Source organism: Cannabis sativa, chromosome 6 (genome assembly GCF_029168945.1).
Source record: "Cannabis sativa cultivar Pink pepper isolate KNU-18-1 chromosome 6, ASM2916894v1, whole genome shotgun sequence".
NCBI lineage: Eukaryota > Viridiplantae > Streptophyta > Magnoliopsida > Rosales > Cannabaceae > Cannabis > Cannabis sativa.
In genome coordinates, this window is record NC_083606.1 from 30,565,593 (window position 1) to 30,579,557 (window position 13,965).

At 23.6% G+C, this 13,965-nt stretch overlaps 1 long non-coding RNA gene across 1 annotated transcript; it reads left to right on the forward strand.

Annotated features, from left to right (window-relative positions):
• Positions 1-4,336: 4,336 nt before the first annotated feature.
• LOC115725644 (uncharacterized) lies at positions 4,337-5,288 on the forward strand. The gene is made up of 2 exons (XR_004013435.2): positions 4,337-4,473; positions 4,595-5,288. It is a non-coding gene; the product is annotated as an uncharacterized LOC115725644 (long non-coding RNA).
• The last annotated feature ends 8,677 nt before the right edge of the window (positions 5,289-13,965 follow it).

Genomic DNA, 13,965 nt, shown 5'->3' on the forward strand with positions numbered 1-13,965 from the left:
TAGCTGCACTTGTTATCGATTGATTAGCTTGAGGCCTCATACTTAGTTCATATAATTGTAACAAAATAATTAAATATCATTTAAAAATAATTAATTATTTGAAAATTTATTATAAGAAGAGAATTTTAATTTGTGTCAAAATAAGTTTAATTTTTGTGAAAAAAATAAATTTTATTGTAAATATTATAATTAAATGGCTTAATTATTAAAATAATTCAAGTAAGGATTTAAATATAAATATTAATTGCTAAAAGAGGTCTTGTTAAATATTTAATTAATTATTTTAAGAAAATAGTTAATTATAATTAAATAATTCTAAAAAAGGAATGTGTACTATTTAATTAATTATTTTAAGAAAATAGTTAATTATAATTAATTAAATCTAAAAAAGGAAAGTCTACCTATTAGTAACCTGCTATTACAGGTTAAAAAAAAATGTAACTATATGGTTACAATAAAAATGTAACCATTGAATAGTCACCCATATATTTATATATATATATTCAGATAAAGAAGAATCCTTGTTCTAGTAACACTAGGAAATTTTTAAATAAAGAAGATCGTGTTTGTTAGGTTTATGATAATTTTAAATATTTAATGTAAAAACTAAAAATTCTGTTATGAATTAATTAATTTATATTAGTTTGAATTTAAGATTTTAATTTTTAATTTAAATAAATCTCTACACCGTTACAAATGCACTTTCCTCTCTACGTATAGGAAAATTCTATAATGTACCCCCTTAAAAGGGATACACCGATGCATCTCTATCTATTTTAGTATCCAAATTTATTTTTTAGTCAAATTTTTTCTCATGGTCATGTAAATTATACTTATTTAAGACATCCTACAAAATTTTAAGAAATTCGAAAAAATTTAACACGCCGAAAATTGTGTTCAAGTAGTATATTGCACGCGTGACTATTTTATTTTATACGCGTGTAAAATAGATTGTTTGAACATTATTTTCTATATTGTAAATTATTCCGAATTTCTTAAAATTTTGTATGATATCTTAAATAGCTATAACGTACATGAATATGAAAAAAATTAGACTAATTTTTTTTTCTGGATGCTGAAACAAGTAGAAGGTACATTAATACATCCATTTTAAGGAGGTGTATTGTAGAATCACCCCTACGTATATAGTTAAGGAAATGTTTAAAAGTATAAACAAAAATCATTCAAATATATATAGGGAAATTCTACAATGCACTCCTTAAAATAGATATATTGATGTACCCTTATCTATTTTAGCACCCGAAATAATTTTTTAGTCAAATTTTTTTTCATGGTCATGTACGTTATAGTTATTTAAGACATCCTGCAAAATTTTAAAAAATATGGAAAAGTTTGGTACACCAAAAAATACGTTCAAACAGTGTGTTGCCCGCGTGACTATTTTATTTATACGCGTGTAAAATAGACTGTTTGAACATTGTTTTTTATATTGTAAATTATTCTGAATTTCTCAAAATTTTGTAGGTTATCTTAAATAGCTATAAAAAAATAGACTTAAAAATCTTCTGGATGGCGAAATAAGTCAATGGTGCATCAGTACATCTCTTTTAAGGGGTGCATTTTAGAATCACTCTATAAATATATCTTTATATATTAAAAGTGCCTATCTAACGGCATTTCTTGGTTTAACATTTCTTGGTTTAACAGAATATACTTAAAAATAAAAGAATATTCTGTTAAATTTAACGATTAGGTTTGATCTCCCGTTAACAAATAAACCCAATAATTAAACCCAAAAAATTAAAAAAAAAAATTAAATATTAATAATCTCTTTTTAAATTAAAAAAATCATCTTGCCACATATCTCGCTAACAAACCTTGGGAGAATATTAATAATTTTTTTTATTTATTTTTTAAAAAAGAAAAATATAGATAAAATGTCTAGAAATGATAATATAAATGTGAGACTGAGTTGCCCCTTCTGTAATCACCTAGAAAAGATAAAATGTATAGATGAATATATATATATGTGAGACTGTATATGTAAGAGAATTTAATTAAAAAAAATAACATAAATAATTACAGAAGGGGCAACTCATTGCTATCGGAGAAGAAGAAGATTGATTGTGTTGGCTTAGAGATTTTTGGGCTTGGGCTTAAAAAATAAAAAGAAAATGAAATGGGCTGTAATTAGTATTTACCTTATATGTTTGTGCTTATTTTTAGTTTTATTTTTAATTTTACCACCAAGAGGAGAATGTTGAAAAATATTAGAATATGAAAATATTATTGGTGCTTATTAGTAATTTGCAAAGAATGTGAAAGTCTATAAATATATAGTTGTGTAGCTATTATTAGATTTGAAATGAGATAATAGAACTTTTTTCAATTAGAAGATTAATGTATATTTTACTATTAATAACATATATTATTATAACACAACTATGTTTTACTTACTAAATATATTGACGCATATTTTATTTTTATAAAACAAATCGTTCAAATAATTATACTATTTTAATTATTGATTAAAATAAAAAAAAAACTAAAATATTAAATAAAACTAACACTACGTGTCTTGGCACGTAACAATCACCTAGTATATATATAAATATATACTAGCACAAATTACGTGCGAGGCACGTATACTAAATTTTATGTTAGTTTTTTTCTATGTTATTTGAAAGTGATATAATTAAAAATTAAAGAAAAAATATTATTAGTTATTAGGTGAGATTATTATTATGTGTATTTAAATATTATAGTTTATAATGTTGTCAATTAAAAGTGAATACCGAATGTAATATATTAGTGTTTAAGAAAGCTTGATGATTTAAATATGCTCTTAAGTTAATCCAAAAATAAATTAAAAGGTGATGTTCCAATACTTAAAGAAACATTACTTAAATGGGTGTAAGATAAAAAGAAAATTAAAAATCAATCTCTAAATTGTTGATAATTGAAGATAGCATTTATCTAAAAATTGTAGATATATAAGGAAACTAATGATAGTCATTAGTGGATTTCAATCTTCATGTGCTTCGATAGAGACAATAGTGTAATTTTTGTATTTTGCACTTTTTATTCTAGCTGGGTCCGCATATATGTGGATTGTCTATTTTTTTCGTTGATAAATTGAATATAGGAGTGTCGACAAAAAATGAAAACCATGTTTAACAAAAAGTGATAGTATTTAATAACAAAATACTATTAAATTATTTGAATTTAAATTATTTTAAAATACTATATTTTATTAAAATAAAACTCTATACGATTAAAATTTCATATTTATCTTTATTCAAAAAGAAAAAAAAAATTTGATAAAAAAAATAAAAAGCTTCTATTATTATCTCTACTGCCTTTCTAGATGTGAATAATGGTCTCTTCTTTCTTCTATATTCTTCTTTATTTTTTGTATATTGTGTTTGCAGCATACATGTAATTATTAAGTAACTTTAAAAAACTTTGCTCCGTAAACGAATGCATATAGGATTTATTATGTAACTCAATCGTAGATGTACAACAGCAAAAACCTAATCGTATATTTTTTTTGGATTTAATAGGATTTATTTTATTTATTTTATTATATATAAATAAAAAGTGACCCATGAATTTCTCATAAACCATTTTATTTTTAATAATAAACTATTTTATTTTTAATATAAATAAAAAGTTAACATGAATTTCTCATAAACCATTTTATTTTTATTAATAAACCATTTTATTTTATTTTATTTTGAATATATAAAGGAATTATTAAAATATTTCGTAATATAAATAGAATACTACAGAAAGCAATTCAAACTTGAATTTTTTCCCTACATAAACAAGGGCAAGGATTTATTTGTAGTTTTTCAATGTGTTCTCAATTAAAACTATGACATATCTGATTTGTGCATTAGTCTTTAAGTTTAACGTAGTGTGGTTACCCACCCAATTTATGTATATTAGTGATTTGTTGAAATAAACTAATATATTATGGGTTTTCCCTTAATTATATTTGTGAAGACAGTCCTAGACAGTACGCTTTCTCTATTGTAAGCACTTCGACTTGTGTGCCTAAAAGGCTCTGCTTTTCTTTCTCGATGGTTTTAGAAAAATTTTGTGCGTAGTAAGAGGTAGTAACAATGGTGGCTTTTAACATTGATTTAATTGAAGGCAGAGGTAATTCAAGTGACGTTTTCTTTTTAAATGGGTGTGATTGTAGAATATTTAATATCAGTTCAAATATTAGTAGGATTTGTTTTATTATTATTTTATTATATATAAATAATATTTTATTATTTTATTAAATAAAAATTAAAAGTTACCCATAAATTTCTCAAAACCAACAATTTCAGTTATATAGAGACACTTTATATAGAATAGATATATATATATATTGTAAACTTATCCGGTTTTTGTTCCAAATTCTAATCTGAGATGAGTCCCAACCAAGTATACGGCTTTAGCATTGTCTCATCTAAAAGTCCAGCCCGCAGTATAACTAGAAGCTACCAGCTAAATCATTTGGTTTGGATTGATGTTAATTTACTCATTTTAGCAACGTGATTCCGATTCGTCTTATGGCCTTTTTTTTTGTATCTTTTGGTTTCTTCCCTTTGTTCCCTGCTTAAATTTGTTTTGCTCTTAGGTTCATATCTGTTACATCAGGGTCGGATCTCGTCGGAGAAACCGCTGCTGCTATGGCCGCCGCCTCAATTGTGTTCCGGCGATCCAACCCCGCCTAACTCTAGCGAGCTCCTCCGCCACACTCACCAGGTCATTCTATTTTCAGATTTTCACATTTTTATTGCATACCTCTTAAATCACATATAATTAAATATGAGTCTCACATGGTATGTTTTGACTAATTGTACCACTTTGGAGGTTTTTTGTGCCTCTTTTGGAGGTTTTTGTACTTTCTTGGATGATTTATCTATTTTTTATGATTATTGCATTTGAATTGTATCAATATTATACTTTTCCTTCTATGATGTCAATATTTCAAAGATCAAGTCTCAAAGGTTTGTTTCTTCATTCGAAATCTCTTATCAATTTCTTTTATATAGATCCAAATTTAACTCTTACGTTTTATAATTAATCTGAATATATTATATGTAGTTTTATTTTACTTTGGGATAGTGATGGCTGTCAAACAATGGAGTGTTGAGAGTTGAGACTATTATTTTTCTAGTTCCAGCCCTTCCAAACCGCCGGAGGGAAAGTGTGTGGCGGAGTTCTGGACTAATTATAGTTTGCTTTTTTTTATCATTAATTTATTAATTACGGTTTTTTTCTTGTAAGTACTTAATTACAATTTAGTGGAGTTTTTGTTTTGACTTTAATGATATTTATCATTTTAATTATTTCTTTTTCTTTCCTTTTATTTACACTACAGTAAGCTACTATTTTAGTTGCTCTTCTTTTACTCTTTAGGGGTCAAATGGTCTTAATTTAGTATTAATGTTATAATTTTTAGGGGAGTTCTATTTACACCTCACAAAATGATAAGTACACCCCATTATTAAAAAAAATATAAACTTAAATAATTTTTAAAAACTACTCTTAATATTTTTTTTAAAAAAATTTCTCACATTATTTCATGTTAATTTCAATACTTATTTTAATTTTATTTTCATAATTTTTTCTAACTCATGGATATTTTTTTTTAATTTTTTCTAAGAAAATTTCATATAATTTTTTATTTTTATTTTTTCCTCATAATATTTACAATATAATTTATTTTTGTTTGATAGGTATATTTTTTAAGAATATGAATTGGAAAAAAAAAGTTAAAAAAATTTAGTACAATTAAAGATATAAATTTTATATAAAATAAAAATTATTAAAATGGGGTGCCTTTAGAAAATTTTGGGGTGTAAATAAAATTTCCCAATTTTTATTGTTTTCATTGTATTTAAGGTTAGTGATTTTTTGGTCATTAATTTTTTTTTTTTTTAAATCCTTTTGGTCATTAATTTATTAATGGACTCTTTTCATAAATGTACAACAAAAACAACATAATTATAAAAAATGTGCAAAAAAAAATTATTTTAAAAACTTATACATTTTGAAAACTTATTACATGAAACCATACATTTTTATCATTAAATAATAAAATATGTTTATTAAAACTCAAAATAAACAATTTCGTAAAATTAATTACACAGTTTTATAAAAATAAACAAGTTAAATATTTTTTTTATTAAAATATAAATGTTTATTATCTATTTTAGTATGAATTATTATTATTTGATAAGATTTTTTTTTAATAAAATACAATATCAAAATTATAAACATTAATGTATATAACTATAAATCAATACTTAAAATTATTAAAAATAAACATGACACATAGAGTGATATAATAAACATATGTGAATATTATTATTGTTATAAATATTAATAATTATGTGGATGTCCAAATCTTTTATTTATTACCATGAATTGTAATCAACATTCCTCTTTTCCTTAGTTTCCATTTTTCTTAGTTTCTTAATATCCCACTCTTGTATTTGTATAAATAGGGGTTCACCCCATTGGAATAAACAACTCAGAAATTCTCATTCACTTTCTCTTTCTCTCTTCATCTTCTTCTTCTTTCCTCTCATCTACTTTATATTATTTTATAACACGTTATCAGCACGAGTCTCTGCCCAAGCTTCAAGCACGAGTCTCTGCCCAAGCTTCAAGCACGAGTCTCTGCCCAAGCTTCAAGCATGAGTCTCTGCCCAAGCTTCAAGCATGAGTCTCTGCCCAAGTTTCAAGCATGAGTCTCTGCCCAAGTTTCAAGCATAGTATCTTGTTAAAGTTCTTGAATTGTTTCAAAGTCAAAATACACTAAATATATATTTATATATATACTCCTCTGACTGAAACAATTTCAAGAATCATTTGGTTTCTTTTTTCTTTTTATCTATATATCTATATATTATATATGTATGTATATGTTTTTATATATTATTGATTTCATATATATAATGTTCTTATCATTCATAATATTTACAATATATGTGTGCCTATGATATGATAGAGAAAATCTATATAAATTATACATATATCCAGAAGATTATGTATCATCGATAAAATATTGCATATATCCTAAAGATTATGCATCATCGATAAAATATTGCATATATCCTGAAGATTATGCATCATCGATAAAATATTGCATATATCCTGAAGATTATGCATCCTCGATAAAAATATTGCATATATCCTGATGATTATGCGTCCTCAATAAAATCTTGCATATATCCTGAAGATTATGCAAATGTAATATTCATTATATAGTTGATGGATATATAATAAAAGAGATGAATACATATTTATATATATGTTCTTGTATTCTTTGAGGACAATGAAAAGTAATCTAATATCGATATAAATTTTGACAAACATTTCCTGAAGTAAATGTTTTATATTTATCGAAGAAAAAAATGATTGTATTTATGTGAATACAACTAAAGAATCATTAAAAATGATTATTATTGATGCAGTTTTATAGTGGGTTTTGAATACCCAAAAAAGAATGTTAAGAAAATTGCATTGAAGCATTAAAGTATAAGAATAACAATGAGCATGACTAATGTTATTTAAATAGATGAGGCAGTATTTATTGTTCATCATTCCCTGCAGAGAATGATACGAATTGAAGTCAATCACTTTTAAAGATTCCTCGTATTAGTCATGTTATTATACATTGTTATTACTTGCAATGTTAGAAATTATTGAATCTGACATATGTTAAAGATTAAATTTTGCATACATCTTGGAGACTATGCAAAAATTGCATTCATATATTCTTTGAAATATCGTAAAAGAAATTGTTGAATAATTTCTTATATTTTTTACGGATGAAGAAGTAATAAATTTTTAAGAAATTTATAATAATGTTCTACTTGTTCAACGTCATTCCCCGAAGTGAATGTAATGATTTTAAATAATCAATGACATTATTTACTACTCAAATATTTCCAAAAAAAGTGGAAACAACTAAAAGATGAGATACCACACATAATCAAAGTACATGAAATTTATATATCATGTGTGGAATTGAATAATATTTGATTATTTAATAGAATGTGAATTGTACAAACTTATTGTACATTTAGAATATTTAAATATCATTACCTAAAGAGAATGAATAGACATGAAATTCTATTTCAAATAATATAGATTTCACATATATTGGTAATGTCAGAAGCAAATTAATATATACATATTTTATTATTTCTTGAATCAATAGTTTGAAACTATTGTTAGTACAGGATATGTATATATATATAGTTACTATATAACTCAGTTTGCATATTCCCAAAAGTGGATATATAATTTACTAATATTTGTTAGTGATCCAATATAATCAAAGTGATAAAGAATCACAAAATGATTATTTGAAAAACTTCCTGAAGAAGTCTTACAGACAATTGCTACTTGGAGTAGTAAAATATATTTGTATATACCTAGATGTATAACTTTTATCTAGTTATGAAAGTAATAAGAAATAGCTTATTGTATGTACTGGTTGTACATTTAAATATATAATATATCAAGTCATGATAATTAGACTAATGAATAGTCTATTAATAAATTAGACTTGTTAAAAAGATACTAGGAGAAATGAATGATATATTATGGTTATATTTATTTGACCATTACATAACATGATGAAGTTGTCATGTATCTTTAAATTATACATATCATTAAATTGATGATAGTGATTCCTGAAGAAATATAAAGTTTGATAAACATAATAGTGACTCTTGAAGAGTGTATATGTTTTGGAGAATAATATAAGTGTATATAAAAATGAAACTTTTTATGATTACTTTTATGTTGTAGTGACTTTACATTACCTTGTGAAAGTTTCATTGAAATACAAATTATAGTGAACCTGAAGTTCATGAATTGAGTTATTTTGACATGATCAATCATATGCAATAAATTGTCAAAGGATTTGACTAAATTTTGTTAAAGAACCAGAAGATTCTTCTCATTATTAATTTATAAGGCTCAAAAGAAGAATATGCATATATTTGCACATAAAAAATATTTAAATTATATTTCTTAAACAATCTTGAGCCATTGTTAGATTTTTATTGCACAGTTTCTTATCGATGTGATAAGATTTTATGATCATGCATTTACAAAATGTGTAAATTTATGTATTTCTTATTATACACGTGTGACTCATTCTTAGAAATGAATTAAGTTCATAAGTATTGAACTTGAACCTGAAGTTTATTGAACCTGAAGTTCAATGTCATATAGTATATATGGGTTTAAATAAATATTGATTCATTGTGATATATTGAAATCCCTACAGGTGTATTAATATTATTAGATATCACAATTTTTAAAAATTCTCTCGATCAGGGAGAGAGAAGCAGTTGGGATCGATGATAATTTTTGAAAAAAGATCCTTGCACAAAGTATATAAGAACGATATAGTTCAAAATGATATATACCAACTGCAAATCAATATTACTCAAAGTTGAGATAGAATGAGTTGAAAACGCCTGAAGCGTAAATGAACAATATAGAAATTATTAGTAAATGTTCATTTGATTTGCCCTGAAGTTGTTAAATCTAGAGGTACTCATGGAGATACCTTAATGTTATAAAGTATTAAAATGATAATCGTGATGAAAACGGTACTCGAAGAGACTCCCATGAGAAGTTAGACATAACACATTTCATCATAATTGAATCCCTGAAGTGATTCGTTATAGGTACCTATAAATGATAAACATATTTGAAAATATGTAATTTAAAGAGATCTCTATAAGTTATGTCAATATGGGAGGAAATTATCATTTATTGAAATTTTTGTCAACAATAAATATTAAATGTGTGCATATGCAATAAACTAACATGAGATAGCAAGGATCATTGTATTAGATTTGTCGAGAATTATCGACATACATTTTGATTTTTGGCCAAAATATTATGATGCAGTCCAGGCAAATTTACTCACATAAAGTGAAGTAAGACCTGTAGGGTGTGCAAATAAATATTTCTAATGAGAAATTTGCATATCTGTATTTGTACATAATGAATTGTTGTACAAAGTTTGCATAGACATGAGATTGATTGAAGTAAGGATTAAATATTGAGAAAATATAATCATGATTTGATTATAGCCTGGAATATATTTTATGAGGATTTATAAGCGTCACATAAATGTTGCAACAAAAGGTTATTTATTTGGAGCTCCTAATATAGTGAGAATTTGAAATAAGCCTTATCTAAAAATTCTAGAAGAATTTAATACATGTCTTAAGTGATATAAATTCAAAGTCGCGCGCACTATATGACAAAGATCTTTGTATGAAATAAAGACATGTAAGTAAATTATTATTTAAAAAATACCTATGGTTGTCTATGCAATATAAATACGTAAATTATACGTTGTGATAGACTCTTGAAGAGTTTTTGATTAATTGAAGAACAAACTTTTTTTTTTGTATTTCGAGAAATATTAATGTATAAAGTTTGTTCATTAGTATTGAAGTCCTGAAGTACTTCATATGTATCAAGAATTATAGATATATGATCATTTGATATGGAAATTAAGGTCATACAACAAGATGGAACAAATATATGGTCTTGGAGTACCATCATTGTTACAAACGAAAATTTATATTATCATTAATGTGTTATGTTCATATCCACTTGAAATGTTAAATTTTAGTATGAACAAGATTGTATATACACATGAATGATACAATTAGTTGGATAAAGATTAATGTTCCACGAACCCCTCATCTATAATTTAGAAGTCCATACATACTCTGGAAGAGTTATAGAAAATATATGATCAAAGATTATATATGGTGATATTTTAAAAGTGATAACAATAATTTTATGAGATCTATTATCACCAAAAGAATTATGGATCATATGTGCATGAGGGGGAGACATATTCATGTTGCACTCTTTTTCCCTTAGCTCAGGTTTTGTCCCACTGGGTTTTCCTGGCAAGGTTTTTAACGAGGCAACTTGCAAATAGTTATGAATATGAAATATATATTGTACTCTTTTTCCTTAGCTCAGATTTTGTCCCACTGGGTTTTTCTGACAAGGTTTTTAAAGAGGCAACTTTAAATCATGTTAACATACTTGCATTTTATGAAGCAAGTAGAGAATGTGTGTGAGTGAGATCATTGACATAGCATATTCGGGAAACATATGGATTGCACTCAATAAAGAAGTATCAACCCAAGCAATTCTCTATGGATAATACTGCTTGCATCGCTCAACTAAAAGGATGGTACATTGAAGGAGATAGAGTTAGAACACATTTCACGAAATTCTTCTTTATACGCTTCAAGAAAATACATATTGGTGTTCAACATATTCAATCAAGTGTCAATCTTACAAACTTATTCACAAAGTTATTACCAACATCAACATTTGAGAAGACGGCAGATAAGATCGAAATTCGTCGATCAGAAGATCTCCACAAATGCTTAAATGAGGGGGAGTTAGTTTACACTATACTCTTTTTCCTTTGATCAAGTTTTCAGCAAGATTTTTAATAAGGCAATTATTATGGACATCCAAGGGGGAGTGTTATAAATATTAATAATTATGTGGATGTCCAAATCTTTTATTTATTACCATGAATTGTAATCAACATTCCTCTTTTCCTTAGTTTCCATTTTTCTTAGTTTCTTAATATCTCACTCTTGTATTTGTATAAATAGGGGTTCACCCCATTGGAATAAACAACTCAGAAATTCTCATTCACTTTCTCTTTCTCTCTTCATCTTCTTCTTCTTTCCTCTCATCTACTTTATATTATTTTATAACAATTATTTTGTTTATTAAATTAGTACGTTTAATAAATAGAAAATAAAATAAATATATATATACAAAGTATTTTATATTATTAGTATGTTTATTATAATTATAAACATAAAAATAGACATAACTAATTTATCTTATACTAAAATAAGTATATTTTCTGTCTATTGTTCTATACATTGATTATTTTTTAATGAGTTAGTGAACGAATTTTCTATTGAAGTATAATTCTTACATCAAAAAATAAATAAACAAACATAACTTTATAAACTCCAAAAATTATTTAATTAGAAAAAATAAACATGACATAATAAACAAAGAAAAAGATGAAGATAAATAATTCTTTTTTATATATATTATTTATTTTCAAAAAATTACTAAAAAATAAACATAACACACATAGAGTGATATAATAAACCTATGTGAATATTATTATTTTGTTTATTAAATAAGTATGTTTAATTAATAGAAAATAAAATAAACACATATATAAGATATTTTATATTATTGGTATGTTTATTATAATTGTAAACATAAAAATAAACATAACCAATATTACCATATATATAATAATCAATAATTATTACCATATATATATTATAAAAAAAATTGATTTTTTTTTAATTATATATAAAAATGTATGAGAAAATGATAATATGTTTTTTTGCACATATTTTGTAATTAATTAATATAATGTATACAAAATTGTAAAATGCCCTTTATTAATTACGTTTTCTTTTTTAAGTCCTTATTTACAATTTTTTAATATGATTTGTATTATTTATGATCTTTATTATTTTAATTAGGGGTTTTTTCATTAATGTACAACAAAAATTGATATATTACAAAAAATGTGCAAAAAAACTTAATTATAAAAACTCATACAATTTAATTACATATTTACTAATATTTAAATCATATTTACTAAACTTACTATAAATATATATATATACATAATATTCTTTAAATGTGGATTATGGATTAAGGAGCATTAATGTGTAGTCATTATAACATGTAACTTTAAATTTTATTATTTATGATTATTGATTTGATACTTATAATAGTTACTAATATATGTATGGTATAAGTACATAATGAAAAAAAATGAAATTTAAGAAGAAAACTAATTATAGTAATTTAATTAAAAGAATAAAATTATATAAATTTATTATACTAATAAAATATTTTATTTATAATAATATCATTGTTAATGTTTAAATTATTATAATTTATAATTATAAATATAATAATGTACTATGTTTATTACAGTAATGCTTTAAATTTTTTTTTAATAATAATATACATGTTTATTTGAAAAAAAAAAACACTTTTATACAAGAAACATGCTATTTTTTTTAAATTGTAATATAAATGTTTAGATTTATTTTAGTGTGATTTATTATATATTTATGTTTATTTATAGTGTATTTATTATAAAATATACGATTTATTATATATATTAGTTGTTTTATGAAAAATAAATAAACATGTTCAAAAAATAAAATTAAATATATAATAAACAGTTTAATATAATAAATATACTATTTTTTTTGTATAGTATAAATGTTTATTATCTATTTTACTACAATTTATTATAAATATATGTTTATTTTAATAAAATATTTAATAAAAATAATAAACAATAATGTATTAATAATTTATATCTATGTTTATTTAAAATTATGTAGAAAAAAAACGTATATTTTTACTAGTTATAAATATATTTTATATTTATAATTAATCTATATTTTTTTTTACCAATATATATCTTTATTATTTAATAAATCACATGTTTATTAAAAAAAAATAAACAATTTCATAAAATTAATTAAATATTTAGAATAATCTTTTACAAAAATAAACATACTAAATATTTTTATCTAAACAACATAATATCATTTCAATTCTAATAATATATAGGGCATATTGGACATATTTCAATAAAAAAAATCATGATTATATATGTATTGATTTTGAAAAATATACCATACAATTATTATGTGAATCATGGATGTGATTTGTATTGATTTTAAAAATCTACCAACAATGATATTGGACATAATAAATAAAAAAAAAATTAGCCATAAAATAGTTACACAAATCTAATTATGGTAAGTTTAACTCATTAATACATCTAATATAATTAAATTAAGAATTTGTATGATTTTATGTAAAAATATTTTCGAATGTATACATCTTTGAAATTAATTT